This window comes from Syngnathus leptorhynchus, chromosome 1 (assembly GCF_054491065.1).
Source record: "Syngnathus leptorhynchus isolate UIUO chromosome 1, UIUO_Slep, whole genome shotgun sequence".
Lineage (NCBI taxonomy): Eukaryota > Metazoa > Chordata > Actinopteri > Syngnathiformes > Syngnathidae > Syngnathus > Syngnathus leptorhynchus.
In genome coordinates this window covers 17,437,015-17,446,836 of record NC_141195.1, presented here as the reverse complement: position 1 = coordinate 17,446,836, position 9,822 = coordinate 17,437,015, and positions in this window count along the sequence as shown.

The following is a 9,822-nucleotide window of genomic DNA, read 5'->3' as shown; positions in this document are numbered from 1 at the left end:
AAAAGCAGATATTTTCAATTATGAATTACTGTTGAGAGGCTGACAGCAAAGAATTTGGACAATCTTAAGTTAAAAAAAAAAAGTCTCCAAACGATGACTCGATCATTAAAATAGTTGTCGATTAATTGATTGCTCACTGTGATGCTGCTACTGGTATGTCCGCTTTGGCCACTTGGGGCAGCAAGACAGATATGTAAATGAGCTTTCACTTGTATGGATTTGTCTACTGATAACGCATCATCATTCAAGGGGGTTAATTATTCTGCCGTAGGACCTCTTTTTATAAATTCACTGTTCACTACTTTTTGAAGTTCTCCTCATTGAATTCACTTGCCACCATATCACGATCGTATTGCAATTCTATTCTTGCAAGCCAAATGGACGCATGACAGCTTGTGTCTGGACAAACCCGTAAGTCGAGTCATACTTATCTGTAGATAGCATGGAACTATGCATTATTCGGACATTTGTTTAAAAACAAAACTGCACATACACATTGCTGCTGGACTATGAAGACGTTTTATGGCTTTAATATTCCGAAACTATGTCGGAACCCATTATTGCTCACATTCATGACATTGCAAATATTCTAATCACAATCAGTAAAAACACTCTGTCATGAAAGACAGTACAGCACACTCCAAACAATCATGCAGACTAAAAGATGAAAAGATAAATCGAAAAAAAAACGTTGCAGAGGTAACCTGCCTGCGGACAAGGGCTTCTCAAGGAATCGGCGTGGCTCCTGCGGGTAAATATTTACCAAGTTGTCATGGGACCCGTCCCCAGCGCAGGATACTGTTTAAACAATCAGAGTACAAGGAAGTGGATGGAGACACTGTATCATTGTAGCCCTCATGCGGGACCTTGACACACCACACACTCTGCTAACACGCCAGAAGGGTGCAGCTTGGCTAAAAATAGTTGAGTGGGACTTTGGGAGTGTGGAGTGAAGGTGAGTTGAAGGCAAGCTTTTCCAACAAATATATCCAAATACTGATAAAATATCCATCCATCCATCCGTCCGTCCATCGTTCCATCCATCTATCGTTCCGTCCATCCATCCTTGCGTCCATCCATCCATCCTTGCATCCATCCATTGTTTTGTGTCCTGGGTCATCCCAGAAGCGTGATGGTAAATCTTCACCTTTCGGCTGAGGTCTGTCTCCACTACAACAGACCAATACAAAGTCCACCAAGTCAACTAATCAATCTCCAAAAAGAGAATAAATGTTTTTTATTTGCCTTTCCAAATTACTGACGCTGTTTGGTGGAGAGTGATGTTTTTGTTTTGGAAAACTTGAAAAACCTGATTGTGGTGCACTACACTGGAAAGAAGTGCAGTGGAATATAGTGAGGTTCTATATACAACAGTAAGTATGGATAATTTACAAGAAGCAAATACTTTGGCAAGAATAACTTTTATTTACTGTATATCATGAGATCAAATTTACAAAAAAAAAAAAAAACCCTAACCCCAAAGTTATAAACACAGCAACATGTCAGAGAACTGCTGCATTTCTCGGAAAGCTGGTTTGGAATTCTGAGCTTTTAAGCTCTGTCTGTCTTGATCATATGACCAACATATGCACTGTCACCAATCCAAAGTGCATATGCACGCACTTCTCAGACTATCTGAGAACTTCTGCTCTCCTTTTTAAGTTGCTGGATCAGAGCCCATTCTTTAACCCGCTTGTCGCAAAGCTGATCTCAGAAAAACCGCAAGCATCATTCTAGTCTCAAACAAATAAGATTAATGGTGGCCGCGTTAGGGTGCGCGCATACGGCTGCCAAACCAGACAGACCGCGCGCAGCACTCGAACTCCGGGGCCAGGCTAGTGTGCGTCGCCCATCACTCAGCGGCAGACTCGTCCGCAGACCACAGCGGGGCTTGCCGCTCCCGCTGTTTTTTTGTATTATTATTCATGCCCGAGTGAAATCTGCATAAGCAGATTGGAATCGAAGATTATAAACAACTTCGAATCATGCGTGGAATGTACAAAGGAAAATATGTTTTGATATGTGGATTTCTGTGCAGTGAAACCATCGCAGCTCATTTTAGCTCCTAGCAGAGGATGAAGAATATATGATTGGAAGTACCGCATCTATTGTGTTCAAATGTCAGTTGCAAAAAAGGATTAGATAGGAGTTTGCTGAAATGTTAGCATTCAACTTCAGGCATTTGTTTTGGAAAACGTTTATTTCTCTAACCTTTCTATTTCACTTGAGAGCACAGTTGAACTGGAAGGGAAACGAAACAGCTTTGTCATGTTCCATCGTTTGTTGAGTTCTATGTTCTTTATCCAGTCTTTTGTCGTCTTGGCTACTTTTATTTTGTAGTTATTGCTTCTTCTCATCCTCTTTCCTCATGGTGATTAGTAAGCTCGACTGTAGTCCATGTTGCCAACAGTCTGCTTTTGTTACTTTCTTACTTTTTGTTACTGATTAATTTTATTTGGTTTTGTCTCCAGTTGATAGTTTTGTTCCTAGTTTATACCAGATTTGGTGAACATTTGAGCTATCTGAATTTGACTTTCTTCCTGCTTTGCTATTTTTTTTTCTTTCTCAGATATTTCTTGTATAGTTATTTGTTGAACTTTAGAGATCCTGATTATACAATTATCTTTTGAAACCTGTGAATCGTGATTTGGACTCCCCCCCCCATAGAGTCACTAGAGTCATGGTACCAATGTCATAATTGGTTAAACGTCTCTTGCAAAGTGCATCTGGTTGGAACCGGCGCTTTTTTGTAGCCATCAAATGTGGGATAATTGTAGCTGGCTCTTTCAGCACTCTTGTTGGCAGAATCAATCAGATCAAGTCAATTCAAATTGGTTTGTTTCCTGGCATGTACTCAGGTTTTTTTTAAGCATAGTCCAAAATGCAGTCAATCTTGACTGCAGCTGCTTATGAGAAGTTAACAGGGCTTGGCCTTGTCAATTTTTCGCATATTCGAAAGAAATTAGAGCGGCCTGTGTGGATTAGAGAAAAATCCAAAACAAATTCAAACTTGTGCGCCCAATTTGTGTTCTTTTAACACGTTGCACAATCATTCCACTCAGGAAAGGAAGTGATTGAAATAAATCATTAAAAGTACAAATTTAATGAGATAAATTTCCATGCAGAGTAATTGGATGCTTCAAGCTATCATGTAAACATCTTTGTCACAAAATGTCATCTGTAGCTGTGGACCTGATTAGCAGCTAGCGTTCAAAAGCATCATTCAATAGCTTGACGCAGATCGGCAAGCTTTGTCACTTTTGTAAACGACGATATTGGCAAATCCGTCGTCCAAAACGGATGAGACTTAACATATGGAAAGAAAGATTACTCTGACTACTTTTTTTCTTGGCTATTTCTTCACTTGAATGCGAACATTGGTTGTCTTGCAGATAAATCGAGTTTTTTCTGATAATGTGAGTGGCTGCAGGTTGTTATTTTATCACCCTGCCTCCATCTTTCATGGGCTCTTTTCTAAGCACCCTGACATTCCCTCGCACCCTGAGATGTTTGAGTCGAATGTCAACAGATAGTATGATACTAACGCTGTCTCCCTCATTCCATTCAGGAGGAATTCCACACGCTTATTTGAAAAAAAACATTTTCAAAAAATAGGCTGTCATTTATATAAATTATATTTAAATGTAAAAAAATATATTAGTCAGACACCACCCGACAAATAATCAGGCACACATCAATAATGTTACATAAAGTAAACCAAAATTGTTTTTTTAATTATTGTTGTTGTATACCGTGTCAAGGTCTGGGGACAAACATAAAAGTAAGTCTGTTATTTTATTTTAGAAAAAAATTCAATATTTGACTCATATTTCACATTTGCTTGAATCCTATATGCTCTGGTGGAATTTAAAAACTAAAAGAAGATTTTGTCAAATGTTTTTGTGCAAGCGGTGGCGATGATTTTACGAGGTTCCGATTGATCTCGCAATCAACCTGGAATCGGAAGTCGCTGTCGAGCTTCAGATTCAAATATCAAACTATATTTTGTAAGTGTACTGTATTCATTAAGCACGTTTTAGAGCATTTCAGACAATCCATGTGCCAGTCCACATATCCTGTTGAGTCACAGGGAAGGCAGAGTCAATCGTTACACCCTGAACCGATCATTGTTAATCACAGCACATACACTTAAATCCTTTTTGACGGGATTTTGCCAGACTTTCTGGATTTTAATCGAATTAAAACCTTCATATTCTTTTCCCTTTACCAACATTTTGGCAGGTCTAGGCTGATCTGCAGGTGCCAACAAAAACAACTGGCGAGCCAATTTTAGACAAGTGTGACTGAACTAATTGCCAGAGGTTGTATCTGTCTTCAAGGCTTCATTATTTAAGAAACACACCACACGGCATAGCTTCAACTTAGATCCCTCTGACATCTAGAGAAATGTCTGTTTAAAGACAAACAGGCTTTAAATGCCATTTTAAAAAGCCCTAAATATGTTAAAACAGTAGTTTTCAAACTTTCCACTTGTTTTATTTGGCTTTCCATGTACGACCACAATGTCCAAAATTAAACATAGTAGTGTTTCATAAAGTTTGAATTGTTTTAATAGTGTTTAAGACCATCAAAAAATCAAAGCATCCTAAATGTTACAAAAACATACCCCGGCTATATTTAAATAGGGTATTTTCATATTGCTGATTTGATTGCGCATTGGTGGATCCCAAGACGGAGCGAGGATTACGTTCAATGTTCAACTTTGTCCGTGGCCGCATCTATTTATGTTTTTGAGTAGATGTTTTTATTTGGAAAGCTACATTAGATTAATTTGACTTTCATAAAGGTGGGTCATGAGAAAATTGTTGAGAATGCCTGCTTTAGAAAACACAAATCACCTAAAAGCACATTAAATCAGCAACTTTGCGGAATAATGAATAATAAGGTCATCGCATCCTGGCGGAGTGCAACATCTGGCATCAGGGAAACATTATCAGCTCACTTTCACAAGGCCACTGGGGACGAGGAAATGGAGATAGCTTGAGGGAAGAAGGCAAGTGGTGTACACGGACAGATTGAGACATCAGCAGAGGAAGACAGAGAGACATTGAGGAATGTAGTTACCGCTCCAAGCCCCAAACCTGTTGAGACGCCAATTCTGCTCCTCTATTGTCTTGACCGCAAGCCTGACGATTCATCAGGCTAACTAACGTGATGGAGGATTGTCTGCTGCCTGATTGATGACTCCGTCGCAAATCTCTATTTCGATGACCCAAGGGCGAAAAGTGCAATTTGACCAACACATTTGCGTCCGATGGTGACGAATCAAACTTCAAAACCAACGGCTCAGCTTCAGACGACTTGTGAGACCTGGTAACTGTGATGTCATTCTCAGGTGACAGCAAGTGGCAAAATGGCTGCCCGCTGAGATGGATAAAAAAAAAAAGTGGCTCTGAGTTAAAAATGAGATGAAACCTAAACAGGAAACAACAGGTTGCCAAGGCATGCGCACCAGAAGGAGCAACATTAAATCAGGATGCACAAACTGTTTTATTATTTACGTTCTATTTGATTATATTAATATTACTTTGTTTTTCCAAAGGCAAATATTTGAGAGTTGTTTTTTTTTTTGTTAGAAAACACCCCCACAATTATTCGTTTAGGATGGGTTCAAGGCATTTCCATTCATTTCAATAGATAAAGGCAATTAAAATTTTAGTGTTTTGAGTTACAAGCAAGGCCACTTAAAGAAGAAACTTATATCTCAAGGAATCACTGCATAATTTTTTTTTAAAACTGTCAAAATAATTTTTTGGTCACCATTTGGCAAGAACAATTTTTTTTTATTAAATCATATTTGACATGACAGTCAAGAATTATTATTTTTTTTACATTAATCTTGTATAATTTTAGATGATGCAAGAGACAAAGCTGCAATTTAATGTGGTAGATGACTACCTCCAATTACTTTTGATGCATCCAAAAAAAGAAACCAGACCACCGGGAAAATCATAGCGTGCGTTCTGGTCAGCTGCGCAGGGATATTGAGGTACATCCTTCCCATGCGGAACAAAGAATGAACAAAAGAACGCTTTCTAGCTCAAAAAGAAAAGTGCCGTCTTGCCAATTTGCTGATTGATGATTGGCTTGTCACGTTGCTGTCTCTGGCTATCGTCCTGTCATCTGAAACTCATTCCCAAAACTCAAAACATGTTCTCACTTTGCTAAAGTCCGTGAACTATGTTTACTTGACTTGGACAGTGGCTATAAAAAGCGCACACACACCCATGAGACTAATATTGGCATAATTTGGAAAAAGTATATCAAGATTTAAAAGTTACCTGTACTTTCAACCTCAAGAAAAACAAGAAAAATATTAATTTCAGTGTAAACTCTGCCATCAATTATATAAAGTTGCTCTGCTGAGTTCCAATTGAAGTGACACTGTTGACATTTGTCCCCACAAGGTCCATGAGCTAAAGAGGTTGTCCCATTTTGGTTCAAGTCTGTGGAGGCTTTGCGCAACCTATCCAATGTTCTCACAAAATGTTCCCACTTGATTTTGCCTTGCAGTCAGTGAAGCCCACCACGCCTGAAGTGGACCAGAAGGTGAATGAGTTCATTTTTCGAATGAATTCACAAAGTCCATTTTAGATGTTGTTTTAAGGTCTTGTTACGTATTGCTAAAAAAAAAAAAAATCCCATGTCTTAGCATCTTTCTATCTTGCTGACTTAGTGATACCATATGTTTTACCCCAGAACTTATGCTTGCAACACACTTGTCTATTGGTGACTAAAAAAGCTAAAAAGGAGTTTTACCGTATTTTTTCAAACTAAAAGTTGCTCCGGAATATACATCACATTTGTCATAAAATGCACAATAAAGTGAAAAATAAAAACATATGTAAGTCGCATTTTGGGGTTAGGGTTATTCGACAAAATCCAACACCAAGAACAGACATGAACAAGCAACAACAGGCTAACCCGAACCCTAGCCCTAACCACAACCCCCAACCCTAGCTTTAACCCCAACCAACCCTAACCCTAGCACTAACCCTAACCTTAACTCCAGCCCTAACCCTAATTCTAACCCTAACTCTAGCCCTAACCCCAACCCTAGCACTAAGTCTATCCTTTAACCCTAGCCCTAACCGCAACCCCCCGAGCTCTGCCTCTGACTCCAACTCTGACTTCAGCTCCACCTCCAGCACCAGCTCCAGCTCCTCACTAGCTCTGCCTCTGACTTCAGTTCCACCTCCGACTCCAGCTCCTCACCAGCTCTGCCTCTGACTTCAGCTCCACCTCCGAATGCAGCTCTACCTCTGGCTCCATCACCCGCTCCACACCAGCTCTGCCTCTGACTTCAGCTCCTCCTCCGACTCCAACTCTGACTTCAGCTCCGCCTCCAACTCCGACACCAGCTCTCTATCCACTATACCATGAAGACTTCACTAGTGTTGCAGGGAAGGAATGTACACTATATGGTTTAATGGAGCAGCCTCTGACTCCAGCTCCACACCAGCTCTGCCTCTGACTTCAGCTCCGCCTCCAACTCCAGCTCCACACCAGCTCTGCCTCTGACTCCAACTCTGACTTCAGCTCCGCCTCCAACTGCAGCTCTGCCTCTGACTTCAGCTCCGCCTCTGACTCCGACACCAGCTCCACAACACCAGCTCTGCCTCTAACTTCAGCTCCGCCTCCGACTCCAGCTCCGCCTCCAGCTCTGCCTCTAACTTCAGCTCCGACTCCAGCTCCTCCTCCGACCCCAGCTCAACACCAGCTCTGCCTCTGACTTTAACTCCTCCTCCGACTCCAGCTCCACACCAGCTCTGCCTTTGACTTCAGCTCCGCCTCTGACTCCAGCTCCACACCAGCTCTGCCTCTGACTCCGCCTCTGACTTCCACCTCCAGCTCCACACCAGCTCCGCCTCTGACTCCAGCTCCACACCTGCTCCGCCTCTGACTCCAGCTCTGCCTTCAGCTCCGCCTCCGACTCCAGCTCCACACCAGCTCTGCCTCTGACTTCAGCTCCGTCTCCAGTTCCACACCAGCTCTGCCTCTGACTTCAGCTCCGCCTCTGACTCCAGCTCCGCCTCTGACTCTGCCTCCGACTCCAGCTCCACACCAGCTCTGCCTCTGACTCCGCCTCTGACTTCCACCTCCAGCTCCACACCAGCTCTGCCTCTGACTTCAGCTCCGCCTCCAGCTCCACACCAGCTCCGCCTCTGACTCCAGCTCCACACCTGCTCTGCCTCTGACTCCAGCTCCGCCTCCGACTCCAGCTCCGACTGCAGCTCTGCCTCTGACTTCAGCTCCGACTGCAGCTCTGCCTCTGACTCCACACCAGCTCTGCCTCTGACTTCAGCTCCGTCTCCAGTTCCACACCAGCTCTGCCTCTGACTTCAGCTCCGCCTCCGACTCCAGCTCCACACCAGCTCTACCTCTGACTTCAGCTCCTCCTCCGACTCCAGCTCCGCCTCTGACTCTGCCTCCGACTCCAGCTCCACACCAGCTCTGCCTCTGACTTCAGCTCTGTCTCCAGTTCCACACCAGCTCTGCCTCTGACTTCAGCTCCGCCTCCGACTCCAGCTCCACACCAGCTCTACCTCTGACTTCAGCTCCTCCTCCGACTCCAGCTCCGCCTCTGACTCTGCCTCCACACCAGCTCTGCCTCTGACTCCAGCTCCAGCTCCACACCAGCTCAGCCACTGACTCTAGCTCCACACCAGCTCTGCCTCTGACTTCAGCTCCACATCAGCTCTGCCTCTGACTTCAGCTCCAACTCCAGCTCTGCCTCTGACTTCATCTCCGACTGCAGCAGTGTCTCTGACTCTAGCTCCACACCAGCTCTGCCTCTGACTTCATCTCCGACTCCAGCTCCACACCAGCTCTGCCACTAGCTCCACACCAGCTCTGCCTTTGACTTCAGCTCCACACCAGCTCTGCCTCTGACTGCAGCTCTGTCTCTGACTTCATCTCCGACTCCACCTCTGACTTCAGCTCCCCTCTGACTCCAGCTTCACACCAACTCCACCTCCACACAAGCTCTGCCTCTGACACCAGCTCCACACCAGCTCTGCCTCCAACTTCAGCTCCGCCCTGATTCCAGCTCCGCCTCCGATTCCAATTCCACACCTGCTCTGCCTTCAGCTCCACCTCCAGCTCCACACCAACTCTGACTTCAGCTCCTCCTCCGACTCCAGCTCTGCCTCCGACTCCAGCTCCGCCTCCAACACCTTTTCCATGATGAAATATTTTTTTGGGTCCCACCGGGATTTGAACTCGGGTCGCTGGGGTGAAAGTCCAGAGCACTATCCACTATACCATGAAGCCTTCACTAGTGTTGCAGGGAAGGAATGTACACTATATGGTTTAATGGAGCAGCCTCTGACTCCAACTCTAGCTCCATATCAGCTCTGCCTCTGACTTCAGCTCCGCCTCCAACTCCAGCTCCACACCAGCTCTGCCTCTGACTTCAGCTCTGCCTCTGACTCCAACTCTGACTTCAGCTCCGCCTCCGACTTCAGCTCCGACTGCAGCTCTGCCTCTGACTCTAGCTCCACACCAGCTCTGCCTCTGACTTCAGCTCCGTCTCCAGTTCCACACCAGCTCTGCCTCTGACTTCAGCTCCGCCTCCGACTCCAGCTCCACACCAGCTCTACCTCTGACTTCAGCTCCTCCTCCGACTCCGCCTCTGACTCTGCCTCCGACTCCAGCTCCACACCAGCTCTGCCTCTGACTCCGCCTCTGACTTCCACCTCCAGCTCCACACCAGCTCTGCCTCTGACTTCAGCTCCGCCTCCAGCTCCACACCAGCTCCGCCTCTGACTCCAGCTCCACACCTGCTCTGCCTCTGACTCC